Source organism: Coregonus lavaretus, assembly GCF_964263955.1.
Source record: "Coregonus lavaretus genome assembly, chromosome: 11".
Taxonomy (NCBI): Eukaryota; Metazoa; Chordata; class Actinopteri; order Salmoniformes; family Salmonidae; genus Coregonus; species Coregonus lavaretus.
In genome coordinates this window covers 47,844,274-47,869,851 of record NC_139998.1, presented here as the reverse complement: position 1 = coordinate 47,869,851, position 25,578 = coordinate 47,844,274, and the positions used below count along the sequence as shown (strand labels likewise).

Below are 25,578 nucleotides of genomic sequence, written 5' to 3'. Positions count from 1 at the left end.
GTAACATCTTTCTTTCATTTTAATTTCCTCTCTCAGGCGTTTGAGTTCAGGAATTTATAGCCACCCCTGATGCAGAATGACAGACACCTCTTTCTTTGTTCCAATCCTCCTTATCTTGAGGGGAAAACTCCAGACAGTCCAATCCACTGAACTAAACAGCCACCAGGCCATGATCAGCTGAAGTTAGGTAACAGAAAAGGTTCTATGCCTACATGATAGGTAAATCTCACAGGCAGCGTTAGGCAACCCTCAGCCTTATTAGACAATTAAACAAGATTTGCAAACCAGCCAAAAGCATGCCATTAACAAGAAGTGTATCTTCCATACCCGCATTTACCCAAATGGCTAGTTAGTTAATGTCCTTGAGGATGATCAATGCACTATAAACTCAAAAGACCCTCCTCCGTAATCCTTGTTGTTTGTCCAAGTCTTCACCGTGACTTAATCTCTGGCTAACACCGGCGGCACCTGCACCTGCATGCCGCCCGAGGGCTTCAGTCTCGTGTCTTCCTCATGTCCTAACTAACTAACTGGATTAATCACAGAAACCCACTGGGCACACCACGTCATTTCAACATGGACATTTTGCTAATTTCTGGTTGAGACGTTGATCAATGAGATTTCAACCTTTATTCACCCACTCCAAAAAATAAGACAGAAGTTTGTTCAATTCCCAATGTGTTATCACTATGTGTTCAACCATCTGAAAAGCACAACCAAATTCCAGTGGAAGAACGTCTCATTTTTGGTTTGATTGTCATCTTTGTTGCGTTTTCAACCATTTAAAAGCACAACAAAGCACAACCAAATTATCTAGATTGCAGTTGAGATTACATTAAAAGTACATGGTGCAAGTGATCAATGCAGTTCAAGATTCTGCACAGATTATTATAGTAATTGTGAAGACCTCCACAGACCTGCGACCTTCCATGCTATCTTGAACATGCACACTTATAATGATTACATAAGACATTTATAGTAGTAACCTCAAAATGTGGTCATGGATGTGTTACTCATTTTAATAATAAATACTGTTACATTAGTTTGTAAGATAGCCTTAACTTTAGACTATTTACTGTATTACAAAAGTAATATTGAATTGTGTTTGGTTGACAAAGCAAACAAATATCAACATTTAAAAGAGATGTATCTAATGCTTGGATAGTTTCATCTGAGACACTGGCTTAATCCTATTCTTTAACTTTTATTCCTGGTTTAGTTGGAGACGTGAATCCAACATATAATTTATTAACTTGTTGACAATTAAATAGGCTATTTACTGTATTGCAAAAGTGATATTGAATTGGGCTTTGTTGTCAACGCAACCAAATGGCAACAATCGAAGGAGATGTATATTTTGTGCCACTGACTTAGTCTGGCATTAATTCCAGTTTGTCATAAAAACTAATATGTTGGATTCAGGTCTCCATCTCAACCTAAAATAAAAGTTAAAGAATTGGACTAAATCAAATGAAAAACTGGAATTAAAGACAGACTAAGTTTGTGGCACAGATGGAACTATCCAAGCAGAAGATACATCTCCTTAAAACGTTGATATTTAGTTGCGTTGACAACCAAAACACAATTCAATATCCAGTTTTCTACAAATGAATAACTGATATGTTAGATTCACGTCTCCATCTTAACCAAAACTCTATGTTAAAGAATAGGACTAAATCAAATACAGATTTGTTTTATGCACTTTAAAAAAAGTTTGATTTGATTTGATTTAGTCTTATTCTTTAACTTAGATTTTTGGTTGAGATGGAGACGTGAATCCAACTTATTCATTATTAACTTGAAGATTACATTTGATGTCAACCAAATCTTTAAACCCTAGGCCTATACAGTGGGGAGAACAAGTATTTGATACACTGCCGATTTTGCAGGTTTTCCAACTTACAAAGCATGTAGAGGTCTGTAATTTCTATATAGGTACACTTCAACTGTGAGAGACGGAATCTAAAACAAAAATCCAGAAAATCACATTGTATGATTTTTAAGTAATTAATTTGCATTTTTTTTTGCATGACATAAGTATTTGATCACCTACCAACCAGTAAGAATTCAGGCTCTCACAGACCTGTTAGTTTTTCTTCACACATGTTCACTAGAAAATAAAATCAAAAAATGAAAAGACTGTTTTGCTTAATAAGATATGTTGTTAAGTTCTTACTCTTTTCTGAATGTGGGGCACGCAAGTGCATGATCCAATATCTTGTGCGTATATACTTTACAACAACATTTATAAATATGAAGATGCATGTATATGATATCATATACTGTACCTCTCTGGTGTGACATGTGAAGTACCCTCCACTACATATGTTTTTGGACATTAAATATAAAATTTTAATTAGGCTCTATACTGCAGCATTTTGGATTTGAGATCAAATGTGTCATATGAGGCGACAGTACAGAATGTCACCTTTTATTTGAGTTTTTATTTTATACACGTCTGTTTTACAGTTTAGAACTGAAAGCACTTTATTTATCTAGTCCCCCCCCATGTGAGTAAGTCATGTATTTGGACAAATTCCCTTATAGTGTATCAACGTAGTCAAAAGTTTAGTATTTGGTCCCATATTCCTTGCACTCAATGACTACATCAAGCTTGAGACTCTACAAATTTGTTGGATGCATTTGCAGTTTGTTTTTGTTGTGTTTTGGGTTATGTTTCGCACAATAGGAACTGAACGGTAAATGGTGACTGGAATAATTTCCTTCTAAGATGTTTCTGAACATTTCAAAATAAGTCCTGATAATGCCATGATTAAGAAAAATCATGAATAAATCATGAATAATGATGAGTAAGATGCCTTTCAGAGGCTACAACAAAACATGCTAACCTCTCATCATTACCAATAACAGGGTAGATAAGCATTATTATTATTTTTTTGGGGGGAGGGGGGGGGGGGGGGGGGTATGATCCTTGTGCCTCTGTAACCTTTTTCTAATTTAAGATTCATTCATAATTATCCATAATCATGGTAGCATCCACATGAATGTAGAAGTATTCAGAAACTATTCTATTCTTACTTACAATAAAATGGACTCCAAAATGGCACAAAACATTATTCACCATTCAGTTCCTGTAAAAATGGCCATCTCCTAGTCTCCTAATTCACAAGACCCAACTTATTTTAGTTCTTATTGGTCAAGGTCACACCAATCAGTATTATGTCAGCCTATCAACAATAGAATTCCCGGGACATACAGTGTAGAATCGGTTTCCTATTTCGCAACAAAGCCTCCTTCACTCATGCTGCCAAACATGCCCTCGTAAAACTGACTATCCTACCGATCCTTGACTTCGGCGATGTCATTTACAAAATAGCTTCCAACACTCTACTCAGCAAATTGGATGTAGTCTATCACAGTGCCATCCGTTTTGTCTCCAAAGCCCCATATACTACCCACCACTGTGACCTGTACGCTCTTGTTGGCTGGTCCTCACTACATATTCGTCGCCAAACCCACTGGCTCCAGGCCATCTATAAATCACTGCTAGGCAAATCCCCGCCTTATCTTAGCTCATTGGTCACCATAGCAACACCCACCCGTAGTCTGCGCTCCAGCAGGTATATCTCACTGGTCATCCCCAAAGCCAACACCTCCTTTGGCCGCCATTCCTTCCAGTTCTCTGCTGCCAATGACTGGAACAAATTGCAAAAATCTCTGAAGCTGGAGACACTTATCTCCCTCACTAACTTTAAGCATCAGTTGTCAGAGCACCTTACCGATCACTGCACCTGTACACAGCCCATCTGAAATTAGCCCGCCCAACTACCTCATCCCTATATTGTTATTTATTTTGCTAATTTGTACCCCAGTATCTCTATTTGCACATCATCTCTTGCACATCTATCATTCCAGTGTTAATACTAATTGTAATTATTTTGCACTATGGCCTATTTATTGCCTTACCTCCATAACTTGCTACATTTGCACACACTGTATATATATTTATTTCTGTTGTATTTTTGACTTTGTTTTGTTTTACCCCATATGTAACTCTGTGTTGTTGTTTTTATCGCACTGCTTTGCTTTATCTTGGCCAGGTCGCAGTTGTAAATGAGAACTTGTTCTCAACTGGTTTACCTGGTTAAATAAAGGTGATATAAAAATAAATAAAAGTAGGACCCCAGCAGGGGCAGGCCAGATGTCAGAAACATGCTTTCCCTACCCTGACGAGGACTCCTACTACTGTGCCTCCTGTGGTCACAACACATTTGTTGTCTGATATTTTACTGTGTGTGCATCTAAAAGTAAGTGCCTTAAGATGTTTATGTTTTGTTATTTTCGGAGCTTAAGATTGCCTATTGTTGTAATCACCATTTATGTGGAGCTTGTTAGCTAGCTCATGCTCCCGCTAGCGTTAGCATTAGATTTTCCATTCAGAATGCATTAGTATTTTGCAATCCTGTTAGCGATTAACCGCATTTCTCACGTGTGCTGCTTGACAATTTTCGGTGTATATCTTTCATGGTTAATGTGTTAATGTTGTGTAGACGTCCTTACAATACTGCATTGTTTACATGAGTATATTTACTATTTCTACAAGTTCCATAGCCTGTGTTGGTTATTGCCATGTGAACACACATTTCCTGCTACAGTGGTATAGCCTGTGCTGTTTATATACAAGCCTGTGCTAGCTTGTTAGTCATGTCATGCATATCAGTACTATAGTCTAAGTTTTACCTCTTTGTTTTCAGAACCACAATCATTGTTAGACACAATTACTGTCAGAGTGGTGTTGGATTTGTGAGTGTGGATAATTAATTAAACCTCTTGAAACTGAAATACTGTTTCCTCGTGTTCTGGATGGACACCCTGTGGTGGTTGCTACCGGCCTAAAACCAGCACCTACGTTTCCCACCAATTTGTCATGGTCCTTTTGAGCCTGATCCAGTAACTGCTACAGCCCAAGGATGCCAGTTAACAGAGAAGATCCTCCATAAGATGTCATCCATCCTCGCCGACCAGCTCACCTGCCACAATCTCTTGATAATTATGGCTTGGATACGAGTCAAGGAACAGACTACCACACACATCCACATACCACTCCTACGAGGGAGAGCAGCTAGAGGGTTCTCTTGAGCACTCGAGACATTCTGCATTCAAAATGGCCATCTTCCCCTTCAACGACTCATCACCGGTCCAAGTCCCCACCCAGGCTGACCAGCAGAATAGAGGACAGAGCCTCATCCTTTTCATCGGTTGCAAATTCACCGGGTTCCCACCTAAGGCTAACCTCGAACAGAGATCGCCAAGATCAGCGTAGAACCTCGACCAGAAATCCTGAGGATTTGCCAGTGACAACCGGGGAGGAGGCACTGTGTTCTCACAGCCAGCGTGACGAGATAGATGAGCTCATTGAAGCAGTCAGGAAGATGGAAGGTTCCTACAGTCCACCCGACCACCATCGCCAGTACTTACCTGATGGACACTGCCAATTGTCACTTGACCATCTCAGCCAGTCCTTCAACAGTTCTCTCCTCTTACAACTGAAAGGTGTCTTAGAGGGGGAGAACAGGGACCTGGGCCACCAAGCTGCCCAAAAACATGACATCATCTCAGAGGATGTCATGCAACAGATACTACAACAGAAGCGCCAGATTGAGGTTCTGCAGCGCCAGCACGGCCAACTCCGCGAAGCATCAGAAGATGCTTGAGAAGCTACGCCCTTCCACATGAGCTTCACCATCAGCCCTGGTCTCGGATCCAACCCTTACTATGGACTCCCGAACAGTGGTGCTACAGCTTTCTCCAGGGCTGAGGAGCTACCAGAGCTCACCCTGGTGGATCACCCCACCACTGTGCTCCAGCCGAACCCAGCCGTGAAGATCTAGCCTGCTCTGACCATGGAGTTCAAGATAGTAGTGGGCCTACTACACACGCTCCTGCCATGGAGCCTCAGCTTGCCACTCCCACCTCTGTGCTTCATCCAGCTCCTTCCACTGAGTCTCAAATCGTCTCCACAGTGGTTCCACAGTCTTCTCCAGGGACAGAGGAGATACCTGAGCTCACCCTGGGGGAGCACCCCACCGTGCTCCAACAAGCTACTGCCGCAGTCTCAACTGGTTCCCACAGTGGTGACGTCGCTGTCTCCAGCGACAGAGATTCTGACGACCCCTTTTCTGTGCCCAAGATCAATCCACACCTCCCTGCCCGATCGGGAGCAGGAAGATCTACAGCCTTATCTATGAACAGAGGAGCTACCTGAGCTCACCCTGGGAGAGCACCCTACCACTGTGCTCCAACCGATGCCTCCGAATGTCAATTGGTCCATAATGTGGGAGTCCTGCTTGCAGCTGCAGAAGGCCAGCCCTGCCACTCAGACCTCTCCGGTCCCTGTCTGGTGGGAACCACCTAGTCCAACCTTTGACATCCAGCCTGCTGCTGTCCAAAGACGCCCTGGGAGCCCCATCCAATCTCTGCTGCAGTGGCTCGGTTCATGCCTGCTGTCCAGGCCCTTTCAGCCCCTGTCTGGTGTGACCTGCCTGTCCAAGTCTTGTGGTTTATGCTAGCCCCTCTGATCTGTGTCCTGCTAGTTCCAGCCTTAGGAGATCCGGCTGACGTCCCCGTGGAAGACCCACCTGACGTCCCCGTGGAAGACCCGCCTGACGTCCCCGTGGAGGACCCTCCTCACCGAGGTGTTCAGTATCCTGTCGTAGGTGACACCTCACCCTCTGTCCTACTAGGTCCTCAGTCTATAGCCCCTATAGTCCCAGTAGGTCCAGAGCATCTTAGCCCTCAGTTCCCTGTTCACCAATATTACGCTTTATATACATAATAACATGCCTTTTAGCAGACGCTTTTATCCAAAGCGACTTACAGTCATGCGTGCATAAATTTTTGTGTATGGGTGGTCCCGGGGATCGATCCCACTACCTTGGCGTTACAAGTGCCGTGCTCTACCAGCTGAGCTACAGAGGACCACACATCACAGAAGACTGAAATATAACAAAACCGTTTGATACAGAAACATTGGTTATTAATGATGAAATAATGAAAAATATTAACATTCCACCCATAAGGCCACTAGAGGGCGATTTGGCCATTTGACTGCAGGAAAGGGGTGTGCTTGTGTTGTGTAGATGTACTTACAATACTGCACTGTTTACATTACTATATTTACTAAGTTTACCATGTCAACAAGTTCCATAGCCTCTATTGGTTATTGCCATGTGAACACACATTTCCTGCTACAGTGTATAGCCCATTCTTTAATACACAAGCCTGTTGCTACCGGCCTTAAACCAGCACCCACGTATTTAAATGATCTTTCGATTCTACAACCTAGCCATATTTTTCAGTTCCTTTGGGCAAAACATTATCCAAAAGACACCTCAAATTCATCCATCTAGTTTGTAGTGTCACTTTGACTGCTCTAATTCACTATAAGTGAATTTGTCCAAATACTTATGACTTCTTCAAATGGGGGGACTAGATACATGAAGTGCTTTCATTTTTAAACGGTGGGACAGATGTGTATGAAAATATCCTCAAATAAAAGCTGGCATTCTGAACTGTCACTTAATATGAAACATTCTCTCTCAAATGTAAAAGGCTGGAGTGTAGAGCCAAATAAAAACGTTTCACTTCACTGTACAATAACATATGAAGGGAAGTGTAGATCATGTTTACAATATTTGTTTTCCTTCAAACCTCAGGGTTGGGCCCTGGGGAGAATGTCTGAGACTTTAAAGTCAGGCAATGGCTTTGACTATCCACTGACAGGAGGGGAAGAAACTGAGGGTGACTTATTTTACTGTTTAGAATATTGGCTAATAAAGGAGATTTGTCAAATCAAGATTATTTTAATATGCATTATGCAGAGTAGTAGCAACATACTGTAGTGGCATTGTTTGCTTTAAAAGTGTTAATATTAATTTGATCTCCTCACAGAGGGTTTCGGGCATGAGGATGCTGGCATTGTCTCTCAGTATGATGGTAACAGCCACCGATGCAGATGAGCCTGGCTCAGCCAATTCTGATGTCAGATACCTGAACTGCCGAGTCCCAACATGTTTGTGTCATGTGAATTTCTATCTCTAATTCAACCTAAGCTTGAATCATTACCAGAGGTTGTAAGGCTCTGGTTTTAATCATAAATGATTCAAGGTCCATAACCACGAAGAATGATTTTTTGTATTTTTATTCATGGAGAGCTCTGACGCCAAAAACACAAACATACGGTTTTATACCTCCTGAACTTGACTCCTCCCACCTTTAGGTGGCTTTTCTAAACAGTTTCCGCCTTCCCCTTCACCCTTGATTGTTTAGTACCGCCCCCTCTGTTAGTGGGTTGACACTACATGATAATTCTAACATTTATACTGTATTTGGGGTGAAATCCTTTAGCCATTATTCTTAAAATCCAAATTAATCTAACAATCCACCCCTTTGACTAAATATTCCCACATTCAGGATAAATGTATTTTACAAGCATGATTAATCTCAGAGATCACATCAGAACTAATAAACATTTCATCCAATTGCGGTCTTTCAGGGTGCAAATCCTCGTCATCCACCAAGCCTGGAGGATCGTTTTTCACATTCCCCTGGTCAGAGTCCGGAGTCAGTCCATCTCTCATCATTGTTTAGATACTGCATTTCACCAACGCCTGACTCACCAATCCCCGGACACAGGGAACAAGACAACAACCACATAATACAAGAATACCCATACAAACACTGACCGCTCCTAAGATGGTTACTGCTATGGTTTTCCATTTACCAAACATGGTATCAAACCATTCTGTCCAAGATGTACTAACTCCTGAGTTTTCAGCCCATTCTTCACTTAGCGCAGTTAATCCTGCAAGAGCTCTGGTGACCGTCCCCTCCGGTGTGGTGTTGTTAGGGATAAATGTGCAACAATGGCCCCCCACCATTTTACAGACTCCACCCCTTTCTGCCAGCAACATATCCAGAGCCAACCAATTTTCCCAAGTCATGAGTGAGGTGGCGGATAATTGTTCGGAGATCCCCTTTACTGCATCTCTAGTCTGGTTAATAAATTGTTGTTGGTTGTAATAGATGTAATTAATCCAATCCAAATTTTTGTTTTTATTGTCACCCACCAGAAAAATGTTGTGGTAAAACCCTCCCATATTTGATTCATAGCTTTTTATTCGTCTGGAACACCCCTGGGGATGCCGATACCATCTATCCAAATTGGGCTATTTCCTTCCTGACCTATATTTATTTTTCTCCTGTTTATTCTTCCTTTCACTGGTCTTTGATTACTAATTCTTACAGGTTGGACCAACAATACTGGTGCACAAGTACCCACCCATCCCTCTGGTAATGTCTGCCGAATGCTCCCTTTGTTAGTGCATGCCCACCACACATCAGTCAGAGGGATGGTTAGGCTCCTAATTTTTTCCCTCCCTTCCTTATCTAAATCAGTCACATTAATTATCTCCTTACAGCCATCAAAATCACCCAAGTTACGGGTGCCATTTCTATGTATGTAACACTGGTATTCGCCAGGAGTTAAAGTGAATCTAGGTGGGCTGGCCCAGTATGTCAATTTTGCCAGCCCAATCCCTGTGCAATTTGGCTCTTTTTGATTGGACCCCAGGTCTAATACACAGGGAAACATTGCCTTTGGCATTGGGGCAGTCAACATTGTCGGTCGCCCAATGGAGCATGCATAACAATTGGTCTCCCCCAAGCCCTAGCGGTGTATTTCATCCACTTAAACCAGAGATTCTCATCAGGGACCCCCTCCACTTCCCCATTGTTCCATTCTTGGAGGAGAAAATATTTCATAGTGGACGGGTTAGTCAAATTGACTCCGTCATCCCTTGACTGATTTACTCGGTCTATTGCCATTAATGGATTAATGACAGTACCTGCTCCCTCTATATCTTTTGACTCCATCAAATGTAATCTTAGACAAGTATCCCGTCCGTATTCGTCCGCGCAAGCCCAGTAAGTTATTTTCATGTCCTCTTTAGTGACTTTTACTATCGTTACTACCATCTCCGTGGGGATGTCGTTATACCTTCTTATCCTCCATCTGGACGTCCAGCCCCCCCCCGTCTCATATCTCCGTCCCCCAGTATGTCTAAATACCTGAGCCCAGGAACAATCCGCCGAGGGAGCTGAACATAAATACAACGGGATCTTTAAAAAAAAATAAAAAAAATAATCCCATGTTGCTTGTTTATCCGCTCTGATAAGATCCCTAATCCTAATTTTGAATCTTACTCCCCACCCTTCTCTGACTCCTATTTTGTAGATTACTCGCCCTTGACGGTCAGTATGTCGGGTCGCTTCCCTTTTATTTCTTAATAATGGTAAGGCCATAGCGTAATTGGTGCGAGGTGGTGGTGGATCTTGACATACCACGACTATTGCCGAGACTATGATGCAGCTCAGGGTCACCCATATTCCCAAAAACCGCCAACCCTCTCCTGCCTTTAGTCCTTTTGCTTGGTACCACCCCATACTCACACCCTAAGAACACACTACAGTGATGATAGGTCGGGGTAGGAGATCTTCGTTGACAGAGGTGATCCCCGGACCCTATTCGGTCTAGTTCTTCTCTTCAACTCTGCGTGTGCTAAGTGGTGCTTGTATGTGGTCTTACCTTCTTGCAGTGGGTAACATGGACCCAGGTTCCTCTCTCTGCTATTCTAATGGTAAAGGCGGTGACCAACATAACCTGATAGGGCCCTTCCCAACAGGCCTGCTTCCAGTTTTCCTTCTAGTGACTGGATGCTCACCAGTCACCTGGTTAGATAGTGGGTCACCTTCTCCTTTAGTTCACCTGTGGGGCACAAACCCTTGACATACGGGTGTGGTTAATAAACTATCTTCACACATGTTCAGATTAATCTAACAATTTCTGACTGCATTCTCTTTTTAGACTGTATCTAAAAAAAATTATTTTTTTAAGTATTTTGTCCTCTCCTTCGTATATTATTTAATCCTACAATTAGCCTCTTCCCCCCTCTTGACACATAGTTCTGCTCATGTGTCAATATTTACCACCTACCTAAACATTCCCTTAGGTAATTTATCAACCAATTGCCATGTCTTTCATTTTTGAGATTGTCTTTTGCTTCTTTATTGCTCCTCCCACTTCCTTTGTCTTTATGGCGGCTAAATTCGACTTTCATTCAGTTCAGAATCAATTAGTAATCCAATCAATCTCTTATCTTGTAAAAACACTTATGTTTAGTTCAACCTCTGTTCTACCCCGGCTCTCCCGGGCTTGACCTGAAGACTGATTGTTGGACATGACAAGTCCATATTTAGGTCACCTGCCTAGCAACAAAGAATAAAAACCTCTATGTTCGTGATTAACCCAGTTATCTCTAATAGCCCACCAAAAAAAAACCATCATCTTTAAATCACGACCAATGTCATATCCCTCTTTACTCTCTACCATTTGGGTAACATCCCTGATATATGTATGCCTCCCTAGAGTTCCAAACGATTTTACCATGGGCCGCCATTGCCTTCCCATAGATAAGATCACTTAATTTACCCGTATCCAGTACATAATGGAGTACCCAAGCTTTACAGCAGTCTATCCTTACCAAAAAGCTCATCATTCTTCATCTAATTTAGTAAAAAAAAAATCTCTAGTCCCTATCTACCTGATCCTATTGCTAAATCAATGATCTAGGCAATAGTTGTCTCGCCTTAGATTGTACATTCCTCTGATTACTGCAGCTTATTCCATTAATTTAGGTTCAAATATCCCCCAGCAAACCGTTCCATCCTACAGCATAGTAAACACCACCCATGAACTGCTGAAAATCCCCTAAATTCAACATAACAACCCTTTATAAACATCATGCTGGGTGTGTTGTTTTTTTATTTGAAAAACCCAATTGAAAAACAACAATCAAAGATAGCCAGGCTCAACTTAATTTTGTAGCTCCCTTTTATGACCTAACTTCACTACTGCTTCCCCTTAGCAACATTCCAATGAGATAAGATAATCTCTTTCTCCTGGTTATACATTTTGTTAACCTTCAATTACCATCAGTAATCTAAAGATGGTAGTACACACAAAACATGATACAGATATCCCCAGTCCTAACCCATGAATAATGTTTGTATCAATCTAATTCCTTATAACTAATCCATAAAATCACTCAAAATTCCTCAAGTATACAATGATTATTTAATTGATTACTCTAAATCTGCTGCATGTGATCTCATTTCAAATGATCCATTATCAATTATTTGATCCACCCCCTAAGAAAATCTCTCTCCCCTTCTATTCTGGAGTTCTACCTCTACCAGCTATTTCCCCTAGTGGCCATTAAATACTCAGCTCCCGTATGTTCTTTTTCTTACTCTAATCCAGAACCAGCCAATGCCACTTGCTTCCCTTCGGCGATGTCATTTACAAAATAGCCTCCAACACTCTACTCAGCAAATTGGATGTTGTCTATCACAGTGCCATCCGTTTTGTCTCCAAAGCCCCATATAATACCCACCACTGTGACCTGTACGCTCTTGTTGGCTGGTCCTCACTACATATTCGTCGCCAAACCCACTGGCTCCAGGCCATCTATAAATCACTGCTAGGCAAATCCCCGCCTTATCTTAGCTCACTGGTCACCATAGCAACACCCACCCGTAGTCTGCGCTCCAGCGGGTATATCTCACTGGTCATCCCCAAAGCCAACACCTCCTTTGGCCGCAATTCCTTCCAGTTCTCTGCTGCCAATGACTGGAACAAATTGCAAAAATCTCTGAAGCTGGAGACGCTTATCTCCCTCACTAACTTTAAGCATCAGTTGTCAGAGCACCTTACCGATCACTGCACCTGTACACAGCCCATCTGAAATTAGCCCGCCCAACTACCTCATCCCTATATTGTTATTTATTTTGCTCATCTGTACCCCAGTATCTCTATTTGCACATCATCTCTTGCACATCATTCCAGTGTTAATACTAAATTGTAATTATTTTGCACTATAGCCTATTTTATTGCCTTACCTCCATAACTTGCTAAATTTGCACACTGTATATTAATTGTATTTCTGTTGTATTTTTCTGATTTTTGTTTTATTTTACCCCATATGTAACTCTGTGTTGTTGTTTTTATCGCACTGCTATGCTTTATCTTGGCCAGGTCGCAGTTGTAAATGAGAACTTGTTCTCAACTGGTTTACCTGGTTAAATAAAGGTGAAATAAAATAAAAATAAAAAGTAACGAAAATAAATTATCGTTTAAAAATTTTCCAACTATTTGTATTTTCCCGCTAACCCATTTCAGTTCGCTATTCAATCTCTTTAACAGTTCTCTCTGATTCGGCCCCAATCAATAAAACACATGCTTGATATCGTTGATCAGCATACACTTAATGACATTCCTACCATCTGAACTATGTACTGTCTCTCACCTCTCCCCCCCCCCTCTCCTGCTCCTTCCTACATTATGGGGGAGGCGCGGGAAACTTCCCTACAATCTTCCTTCTTAGGAAATAATGTCATTCGTACTTGTAACATATTTTCATAGACCTATCTAGAATATTACTAAAGCTATCTAATGCAACTTTTAATACACGTAAAAACTCTCTCTCCCTACACCCATTCCCCATTGAATAAGTGCGTCTTCCTAGTTACCCCATAACCACGCCTCAAATCTCTTATTCAGCATTTAACCAACCAAATACTAAGTAGTATCCGGTTATCATTCATACCCGCCGTTGAATTCCCTCCTACACACATATTTCACCTTATGCCATTCAAATGCCCAACACAACATAATAGTTCAATGCAACCCTCTATTGGTTCTGCAAGTCGCTCCGGACCAGAGCGTCTGCCACATGACCAAAAATGCAAATGCAATATTCTCTACTTTCTCACTCATGACGTACGTCTACGTTTGAGTGAGAAAGTTCATACATCTGCATCGTTGGAATTTTTACAGGTACCTCTCAAATAATCGCTTCGTGGTGTTTTTAGCCAATTCTTAATTGACACTAATCATTTTTTCAAACATTTTACCCGTTGAACCAAAAAATTGATTGTCCTATTCCTTTTCTTTACCCCTGCAGTCACGATGGTTAAATGTTCCTTTGTTACCGTTAAAGCACTTTCACGCTTAAAAAAACACTCGCTGTCTCTAGCCCCTCCTTTCGCTGTTTTTTCAAATCCGTTTTACATGCATCTGCCTAATCATATAACTTCTAACTTTTTTACTTCGAGATGCCCAATAAATTCATACCTCTTCTCCCAAATGGATCCATAAAACATATTTCTTCGATCTCTTCCTAACATATATCTTTCATCCCCCGTTAATTCTCGGACCTCTTTAGAATATTTATTTCCCATGGTGGAAAAATAAGAAATCCCCCCCCTTTTTGTAATAATTCAATCCCGAATTATTTTCGTAGGAGCTAATATCTTAGTGCGTCTCTTGAGCCAATGTATGATCTGCTTTTGTAATTAACCATTTAAAATCATTTAACCCCTAACCCAGAGTTTTTTATTTAAAACTCCGGTTTCATGAAACGAGTCAGTTAACCATTTTTTCTCACGCAACTTATTTTTAGCTCCTTCCTTGAAACAATTATCACGTATTCCGATGGATTAAGTCTCACACATATACGACCTTATACAATCATTTGCTAAACTTATTTGCAAAGTTCTAGCAAATCCCCAGTCGTATACGCTACTCCCGACTCATCTATCTCACACGATGATAATTATCTCCCTGTTTATACTGTTACACTGCATCTCGTACAATGACAATATTAACTAGTTTACATTGGTGATGGCCATTCACCCCATGTCATTTCGGACTAGTTTATTTTTGTAATAGCTATTTACTTAGGGTCATTTTCGGACCCTCCCCAGTCGTAATAATTATTACCTCCTTTGAGATTTTGGTAACTATTCTCTGCCCTTCACAAGAATTCCTATTCTTATACAAGTTCAAATCATTTCACCAAAATCCATGAATAAAAATTACTGACCTTTTCCCTGCAGTTTGGATTTAAATGCTTTTTCAAACTCGTTAACGTCTTTATCGTTCATAAGAGTAATCACCGGCCTGTTTATAACCTTAACGTCGAAGGCCAGGACTATTCTCCACGGATTCGGTGTCCTTAGAACGATAAAGACGTATTTAAGCTCCGCTCAAAGGACCAATCTGTCATGTGAATTTCTATCTCTAATTCAACCTAAGCTTGAATCATTACCAGAGGTTGTAAGGCTCTGGTTTTAATCATAAATGATTCAAGGTCCATAACCACGAAGAAGGATTTTTTGTATTTTTATTCATGGAGAGCTCTGACGCCAAAAACACAAACATACGGTTTTATACCTCCTGAACTTGACTCCTCCCACCTTTAGGTGGCTTTTCTAAACAGTTTCCGCCTTCCCCTTCACCCTTGAATGTTTAGTACCGCCCCCTCTGTTAGTGGGTTGACACTACATGATAATTCTAACATTTATACTGTATTTGGGGTGAAATCCTTTAGTCATTATTCTTAAAATCCAAATTAATCTAACAGTTTGTCATCAACCCTGTCACAGGCTTGATTCTGGTCAATGCTGCTCGACTGGACAGAAAGGTTGTCAATGGCTGAGGTTAATGTGGTGTGGGAGTCAGGCGCAGGACACCGAAGCTTAGTCCAACAAAGTTTACTAGTGCAAACCAAAGCACAATAAAATGAACGGCCTCAACAAAAAACAGAGGCAAGCGATTACGCAAACTGTGCGTAAACCAATAAAACAATAAACAGAGAAAAAACACGCAGCACTAACGGACAGGCGAATAACAACACACAAACTAACCAACACCAAACAGGCAACTTATAGGACACACAATTAGACACAAACGGACACAGGTTCAACAGACAGACAAAAGCAATCAAACATAGAAACATTCAACGGTGGCAGCTAGTACTCCGGGGACGACGAACGCCGAAGCCTGCCCGAACAAGGAGGAGGAGCAGCCTCGGCAGAATCCGTGACAGTACCCCCCCCTTGACGCGCGGCTCCAGCCGTGCGCCGACCCCGGCCTCGGCGACGGCCAGGAGGACGCGGACCCGGGCGCGTGGGATGACCACGGTGGAACTCAGTCAGGAGGGATGGATCTAGGATGTCCCTCCTAGGCACCCAGCACCGTTCCTCCGGACCGTATCCCTCCCACTCCACGAGATACTGGAGACCACTCATCCAGCGTCTCGAGTCCAAGATGGTCCGGACCCTGTACGCCGGAGCCCCCTCGATGTCCAATGGGGGCGGAGGGGTCTCTCCTATCTCATCTTCCTGGAGTGGACCAGCTACCACCGGCCTGAGAAGAGACACATGGAACGAGGGGTTAATATTCTTATAATCAATAGGCAGTTGTAACCTGTAACACACCTCGTTCAATCTTCTCAGGACTTTAAAGGGCCCCACAAACCGCCGACCCAGCTTCCGGCAGGGCAGGCGGAGGGGCAGGTTTCGAGTCGAGAGCCAGACTCGATCTCCCGGTGCGTATACCGGTCCCTCACTGCGGTGGCGATCGGCGCTCGCCTTCTGTCGACATATGGCCCGCTGCAGATGGACATGTGCAGCGTCCCACGTCTCCTCAGAGCGCCGAATCCACTCATCCACCGCAGGAGCCTCGATCTGGCTCTCGTGCCATGGTGCCAGAACCGGCTGATACCCTAAAACACACTGGAAAGGTGTTAGATTGGTGGAGGAGTGGCGGAGAGAGTTCTGTGCCATCTCTGCCCATGGGATATAACTTGACCACTCCTCCGGCCGGCCCTGGCAATAGGACCTCAGAAACCTACCCACATCCTGGTTGACTCGTTCTACCTGCCCATTGCTCTCTGGGTGGTAACCCGAGGTAAGGCTCACCGAGACCCCCAAGCGTTCCATGAACGCCCCCCAGACTCTGGAGGTGAACTGGGGACCTCGGTCAGACACTATATCCTCGGGCACCCCATAGTGCCGGAAAACGTGGGTAAATAGGGCCTCAGCGGTCTGTAGGGCAGTAGGGAGACCCGGCATTGGGAGGAGACGACAGGCCTTGGAAAACCAATCCACAACGACCAAAATAGTGGTATTCCCCTGGGAGGGGGGAAGGTCTGTCACAAAATCCACCGAGAGGTGGGACCATGGTCGTTGTGGAACGGGCAGGGGATGTAACTTTCCCCTGGGCAAATGTCTAGGCGCCTTACACTGGGCGCACACCGAGCAGGAGGAGACATACACCCTCACATCCCTAGCTAACGTTGGCCACCAGTATTTCACGCTAAGGCAGTGCACTGTCCGGCCAATACCTGGATGTCCAGAGGAGGGTGATGTATGAGCCCAATAAATAAGGCGGTCACGAACCTCGTGCGGAACATATGTCCGCCCCACCGGACACTCTGGGGGAGTAGGGTCGGTACGCAGTGCCCGCTCGATCTCCGCATCTACCTCCCACACCACCGGAGCCACCAAACAAGACTCCGGCAGTATGGGAGTAGGCTCAATGGACCTCTCCTCTGTGTCATACCGCCGGGACAGGGCATCTGCCTTACCGTTCTGGGACCCTGGGATGTATGTGATCTTAAAAACAAACCGGGTTAGGAACATGTTCCACCTAGCCTGACGAGGGTTTAGTCTCCTAGCTGCCCGGATGTACTCCAGGTTACGGTGGTCAGTCAGAATGAGGAAAGGGTGTTGAGCCCCCTCAAGCCAATGCCTCCACACCTTTAGGGCCTGGACTACAGCTAACAGCTCCCTGTCCCCTACGTCATAATTACGCTCCGCCGAGCTGAGCTTCTTAGAATAGAACGCACAGGGGCGGAGTTTAGGTGGCGTGCCGGACCGTTGCGACAGGACTGCCCCAATACCGGCCTCGGACGCGTCTACCTCAACTTGGAATGGTAAAGCGGGATCCGGATGCGCCAGCACCGGAGCCGAAGTGAACAGGTTCTTTAGTTTAACAAATGCCCTGTCCGCCTCAGCTGACCACTGCAAACGCACCGGACCCCCCTTTAGCAGGGACGTAATGGGAGCTGCCACCTGTCCAAAGCCCCGGATAAACCTCCGGTAGTAATTAGCAAAACCCAAAAACTGCTGCACCTCTTTTACAGTGGTTGGAGTTTGCCAATTACGCACGGCCGACACACGGTCAACCTCTATCTTCACACCAGACGCGGACAATCGATAACCCAAAAAGGAGACGGACTCCTGGAAAAACAAGCATTTCTCTGCCTTGACATACAAGTCATGCTCCAACAGCCTCCTCAACACTCGGCGCACCAGGGCTACATGCTCGGCTCGTGTAGAAGAGTACACTAGGATGTCGTCGATGTATACTACCACACCCTGCCCATGCATGTCCCGGAAAATCTCGTCAACAAAGGATTGGAAGACTGAAGGAGCATTCATTAACCCGTATGGCATGACGAGATACTCGTAATGACCCGAGGTGGTGCTAAATGCTGTTTTCCATTCATCCCCCTCCCTAATGCACACCAGATTGTACGCGCTCCTGAGATCTAACTTTGTGAAGAACCGCGCTCCGCGTAATGACTCCGTCATAGTCGCAATCAGAGGAAGAGGGTAACTGTACTTAACCGTGATCTGATTGAGACTACGGTAATCAATACACGGGCGCAAACCCCCGTCCTTCTTCTTCACAAAGAAGAAACTTGAGGAAACCGGGGAAGTGGAGGACCGTATGTATCCCTGTGCCAAGGACTCGGCTATGTAAGTCTCCATAGCCGTGGTCTCCTCTTGAGACAGGGGATACACACGGCTCCGCGGAAGTGCCGCTCCTGTTTGGAGATCTATCGCACAATCCCCCTGTCTATGAGGTGGTAGCCGTGTTGCCCTAGTTTTGCTGAACACAAGTGCTAAATCCTCATATTCAGGGGGAATGCGCATTGCGGGCACTTGGTTCGGACTCTCCACCGAGGTCGCCCCTAAGGAAACACCTAGACATCTCCCTACACACTGGGCAGACCACTCCATAAGAGCCCTCTGTTGCCACGCAATGGTAGGATCATGGGCGCTTAACCAGGGAAGCCCCAGCACCACGGGATACGCAGGAGAGTCGATCAGATAAAACTGAATGATCTCCTCATGACCCCCCTGCGTCGTCATCTTAAGTGGTGCTGTGACTTCTCTGATCAACCCCGACCCCAGCGGCCAGCTGTCTAGGGCATGAACAGGAAAGGGGGCTTCTACCGGCCGAAGGGGAATTCCTAACCTATAACAAAATTCACGATCAACAAAGTTCCCAGCTGCGCCTGAATCTACTAGCGCCTTATGCTGGGAATGAGGTGCCACCTGTGGAAATCTCACAGGTATACACAAGTGACCAACAGAGAGCTCTGGGTAAGTGGGACGCCTACTCACCTGAAATGACTCCCCAGTGCGTGACCTGTTGTCCCCTCTCCCAGGAGACCCTCCCCAGCACCTAGCCGCAGTGTGTCCTCCACGGCCAAAGTTGGTGCAGGGGACGGCCCCCCTCGGGTTCTCTCTCCTCCTCTCCCTAGCGCCAGCACCCCCGAGCTCCATGGGAACCGGCTCGGAGGTGCTGGAGGGTGGAATGGACGACCCCCACTCGGGACGTCCGCGGGTAGCCAGCAGGGTGTCGAGACGGATGGAAATGTCCACCAACTGGTCTAAGGATAGGTTGGTGTCCCTGCAGGCCAGCTCACGACGAACGTCCTCTCGTAGGCTACACCGGTAATGGTCGATGAGGGCCCTCTCATTCCACCCCGCATCCGCCGCTAGAGTCCGGAACTCCAGGGCGAACTCCTGTGCACTCCTCTTCCCCTGTCGGAGGTGGAACAGACGCTCCCCCGCCGCCTTCCCCTCAGGTGGATGATCGAACACAGCCCTGAAGCGGCGGGAGAACTCCGCGTAGGTGATGGTGGCGGCGTCTATTCCCCTCCATTCGGCGTTGGCCCACTCCAACGCCTTGCCGGATAGACAGGAGATGAGGGCGGAGACGCTCTCGTATCCCGAGGGCGCTGGGTGTATGGTGGCCAGGTAGAGTTCCACCTGCAGGAGGAACCCCTGACACCCGGCTGCAGAACCATCATATGCCCTCGGAAGCGAGAGCCGAATGCCACTGGGTTCCGGTGCTGGGAGAGGAGGACTGGCCGATGGTGATGGTAAGGTGTGCGAAGGCGTGGGCACCTCTTCTGTAACCAATCGGCGCAGCGTGTTGGACACCTCGTTCATGGCGGCCCCAAGTTGCCGGATCATGGTGTCCGCCGCTGCGCCGCTGCTCATGGTGATCTTGGTCGCTGATCCGATCCTCCAGCGACTTGGGGCCCGCCGCTGCTCCTGCTGACTCCATAAAGGTGTGTTGTTCTGTCAATGGCTGAGGTTAATGTGGTGTGGGAGTCAGGCGCAGGACACCGAAGCTTAGTCCAACAAAGTTTACTAGTGCAAACCAAAGCACAATACAATGAACGGCCTCAACAAAAAACAGAGGCAAGCGATTACGCAAACTGTGCGTAAACCAATAAACCAATAAACAGAGAAAAAACACGCAGCACTAACGGACAGGCGAATAACAACACACAAACTAACCAACACCAAACAGGCAACTTATAGGACACACAATTAGACACAAACGGACACAGGTGCAACAGACAGACAAAAGCAATCAAACATAGAAACATTCAACGGTGGCAGCTAGTACTCCGGGGACGACGAACGCCGAAGCCTGCCCGAACAAGGAGGAGGAGCAGCCTCGGCAGAATCCGTGACAAAGGTTAGTGCCTATACTACTAGCATACAATTTTAACTCAACCGCTACATTTCTCAATATGCTCCATCTGGTGTCATTTTCCAGAAAATTCCTAAAAATTCCTTGGAAATCCAAGCTGCTGATATGGAGGGCAAGGGTCTGACATCTATCGGAAAATCCATAATTACGGTGACTGACGTCAATGACATAGCTCCTCAATTTGTGATGTCTTCGGTAAGTGCACAATCAGCAAACAGTCCTGCTCATTAAACAGTAAAGGTGACTTAAAAAGGGAAATATTTTGATTGAAGGATCTGACTTGAGGAAAATATGATGAACTTGATAAATGGCATACAGCACATCTTCTCACATGTTCTCTTCATGTATTTTCTTTTCAGAACACGGTGTCTGTCCCAGAGAATAAAGTGAATGCTCTGGTGGTCAAAATGCCAGTGAGTGATGGAGATGAGCCACACTCTTCCAACTGGGCCACAGTGTACAGGATTGTAGATGGAGACCCAGGTGGATTGTTCACTGTTAACACCGGGCCTAGCAGACTGGAAGGAATAATTACTACAGCCAAGGTACCTGCTTGGTTTTTCTGTTTCTTTTTTCAGATGAGTATGTGAATGGAACTAAGTTACAGCAAATATGTATTTGACCGAGGTCTGAATTTCACCGTAGAAGCCAAACCATACAAATATTTGACAAAATTGTTGATGTTTTTGTCATTGTGTCATGAACCTGGCTGTATCTCGTTCCCGTTTAGCCCCTTGACATTGAGAAGAACAATCGCTACACCCTGTTGGTGACTGTGGAGAATGAGGTCCCATTTGCAATCCGCCTGCCCACCTCCACTGCCACAGTCCAGGTGAATGTGGAGGATCTGAATGATGCCCCTGTCTTTGACCCAGTGGAAAAGGTTGTTTCCATATCTGAACACCTGCCAGTGGACAGTGACTTGGTTCTGTATACAGCTATTGATCCAGACATCATGGCACATAAACTCATGTGAGTTCATGAATCTTTCTTTTATCTGCAATTGATTAAATTGAGTTGAGGCCCTGGTATATAAATGGAGACAGATACATTATGCAGATAAGTCAATTAAATTATATAACAAGCACTTTATGATGAAGTACAATCAGATGCATATGCATTAAGATTGCAAGAAGCCTTGTGAATGGCGATGTTTTAACTCAATATACTGTATGTTCTAGGTATCGCATGTACAGAGATCCTGCTAAATGGCTGGACATCAACAGCGAGACCGGAATGATCAAAACCAAACACCCTCTGGACAGAGAATCTCCCTTTGTCAAAGATGGCAAATACAGAGTTCTCATTCTCGCAATCAAAAGTGGTATTTTGATTTCGTTGTAATATCGTTCACCAGCAGGCTTCAGCCTGGGAACAAGGTTGATTTAGTTGTGACTTCTTCATTACTCCTTTTGATAAAAGTATCTTGCTTTGGGTTATCAGATGAAATCCCTGCAACTGCAACTGGAACCATTCTGATAGAACTGGAAGATGTAAACGACAATGCTCCGACTATTGATGACACCCCGTTGAAGCTCTGCAACCAAGACCCCCGTCTAGTGCGTTTGGCGGTGACAGACAGAGATGGCCCAAACTTTGCTGAACCCTTCAGTGTAGAACTTCTGAAAGGGTCCAAGATGTATTGCACTGCCCAAATGGACAAAACAGGTGAGAAATAGGGGGTCATTTTATGGGACATTTTCAATGTCTTTTAATGGTTTTGCAACCTTTAGTGTCAAAACTGCACTGCAGGAGCACAGTTCATTGCTTTTCACATATTCCCTCTGCATTATTCTGTTCATTTGTATTCATAATATCAACAGACCAAGTATGTCATTTTGTCTGCATGTTCTTTTGACAACATCAACATGTTCTTCACATTCAAGGTTGAAATATGTCCCCTTTTTCTCCTGTCCCAGGAACTGTGGTTGAATTGACATTCAAGGCCATGAGGGATCAGAGAAACTTCTACATTGATCTGACGGTCACTGATGCTGGCGGGCTGAACCAAGACCATGTCATTCACGTCACCATGAATGAGGACAGGTGCATGACCTGGGGGGATTTCTGTGTTAGACCCTGACATATATGAACATTTTGACATTTTCTTAGTGTTTTTATAGCTAGCAGAGCTGGATTGCTTGTTTTGCAAAGGTTGTCACTTTATTTGACATCAGGGGTAAGTCACAAAGTCAGAAATAAGTCAAAACATTCACAGCTGAATTCGCCAATAATTTCCCCATCAAAGTACTGACAAAGGGTCGCAGTTACTTATGTCAAGACATGTTTTTTTGTATAATTAATTCAATTTTATTTTTAAGTTAGGAGAGAGTTCATGCATTTTCACCTTTAAAGGGAAATGTGGGTTTGAATATATTTCCTAGGGCACTATTGATATATTTTACAATTTTTGTGAATGTTGCTTGTTTTTTATTTCCATGGAGAAGATGCATGTTTGCAGAGAGCTTTATTTATGTTGTTACTAATCTGTGTCTCCTTGCTATTGGTTAAGTGCTCTCCCATACAACACACAATCTTAATTTGCTTCTTGCCTTTTATTATAGCCTAGTCTTTCAGAACCATGGAGAGTGAAGTTTGTACCAGAAAGCAGACTCATTAATTAAATTAACCAGCTAACCTTTCAGATATATCTCCTATTTTTCACTTCCATTTAGAACGCTAGGCTTGAATATGGCTTGTTGGTTATCAAGTAAATTCTATAACGGCCATGTATTTATTTCTGGTATTCGCCTCAAATAGTCAGAGATTTCAGCAGCATTTTACAAGGAGTTCCATTGCTCTACAGTTAGTCATATAAACACCAATATCATAGGTTCAAGATAAGTGAGGATCCTGCTTGTTAATGCCACACAAAGTCAGTCAACGGTTGGACGATTTTATCTTTATTTAACTAGGCAAGTCAGTTAAGAACAAATTCTTATTTACAATGACGGCCTACACCGGACGACGCTGGGCCAATTGTGCGCCGCCCTATGGGACTCCCAATCACGGCCGGTTGTGATACAGCCTGGAATCGAACCAGGGGGTCTGTAGTGACGCCTCAAGCACTGAGATGCATTGCCTTAGACCACTGCACCACTCCGGAGACTTCAGAACCATGACCTGCTGCCACAGTTATTGAAGTTATTACAAGAGACAAAAACACAGTAAAAAGTCTGATTACAGTAAAATCGGAGTTGCTTTACTGTGTGTGGAATATACAGCACACAAGCAGAACATGACCATACTCCACAGATCTGATAAGGGTAGTGAACCAACTGGTCATCCACTGAATGGTGTGTGCCATCCGCATCGACACATTGATGCCATCATCTCCCACACTCAAAAAATTAGGGGTTCAACAAGGGTTCTTCTAAGATCTTCAAAGTTCTTCGAAGAACCTTAGGGTTCTTGGCACTGAAAATTGCCCCCAAAAGGTTATTCCAAGAACCCCATAGGAGGTGGGGTTCATCGAGGAACCTCCTTAGTTGGTGGGGGTTCTTGCAGGAACCTAACTGCCCAACTGAAACATTTGGAATTGAATTTGAAAGGACAGACGGTGCAGGCACTTAACTGAAAAATGTAAAGATCTCAATTTAACGTAAGGTTTGTCCCTTATATGATCTAAATGTATATTGTTTTGTTGTCTCTACCTTCTTGCCCTTTGTGCTGTTGTCTGTGCCCAATCATGTTTGTACCATGTTGTGCTGCTGCCATGTTGTGCTGCTGCCATGTTGTGTTGCTACCATGTTGTTGTCATGTCGTGTTGCTACCATGCTGTGTTGTCATGTGTTGTTGCCATGCTATGTTGTTGTCTTTATGTAGTGTTGTGGTGTCTCTGTTGTGGTGATGTGTGTTTTTTCCTATATATTTTTTAAGTTGTATTTTTAAATCCCAGCCCCCGTCCCCGCAGGAGGCCTTTTGGTAGGCCGTCATTGTAAATAAGAATCTGTTCTTAACTGACTTGCCTAGTTAAATAAATAAAATAATAAACCTTAAGGTTCTTGGCACTGAAAATTGCACCCAAAAGGTTCTTCCAAGAACCCCATAGGAGGTGGGGTTCATCGAGGAACCTCCTTAGTTGGTGGGGGTTCTTGCAGGAACCTAACTGCCCAACTGAAACATTTGGAATTGAATTTGAAAGGACAGACGGTGCAGGCACTTAACTGAAAAATGTAAAGATCTCCTCAATTTAAGGTAAGGTTTGTCCCTTGTATGAGCTAAATTGATATTGTTTTCTGATGACACTATCCATCTTTTCATATTTGTGCAAATCTTTCTAAAACAGAAAATGGACACAATTCAATGGATATCAATCAACAAAGAGGTAAGAATATGTACTGTAGGCTATAAGAATATGTTGAAGGCTAGCTGTATTGGGTGCAGATGACTGAACTGTTCACTTTTGTGTCTGCAGGTATACAGACGAGGAGGCATTGCTATTGTTATGTTATGCATGTCACATGTACCATCCTCCTCCCTTACCTCTTCAATGAATATCCCATAGGCCTCTACGTTATGGACAAGGTATGTGTATGAAAACAATCATCAAAAACTTTTTTTTATTCACATTTACCCAAAAAAACCAATGTATGAATACTGTCATGTGCATGTTTTGTTAAACATCTGTATAATTACTATTTTGGGATTCACAGACTTCACCCTCCCTACCTCTGATGAATATAACAGGAAACCTGTTCGATCACCATGCACTGCAAAATCATTCTGTCTATGGATTTGGAGAACATCAACACATTAACATCAACATGCCATTGGACTTGGGGTTCTGCTGGGAGTTTACCTCATATTTTGATTTTTTTTATTCTGCTTTGTCACAAAAATCATAATAAACA

The 25,578-nt window shown here is 44.0% G+C and overlaps 1 pseudogene across 1 annotated transcript; it reads left to right on the top strand.

Annotated features, from left to right (window-relative positions):
* Nucleotides 1-6,293: 6,293 nt before the first annotated feature.
* LOC311137567 (B-cadherin-like) lies at nucleotides 6,294-22,808 on the top strand (annotated as a pseudogene). The gene is made up of 11 exons: nucleotides 6,294-6,492; nucleotides 6,555-6,673; nucleotides 7,677-7,789; nucleotides 7,914-8,036; nucleotides 15,504-15,563; nucleotides 20,792-20,920; nucleotides 21,085-21,270; nucleotides 21,456-21,697; nucleotides 21,907-22,046; nucleotides 22,169-22,393; nucleotides 22,645-22,808. The product of its transcript is annotated as a B-cadherin-like (transcript).
* Nucleotides 22,809-25,578: the final 2,770 nt, after the last annotated feature.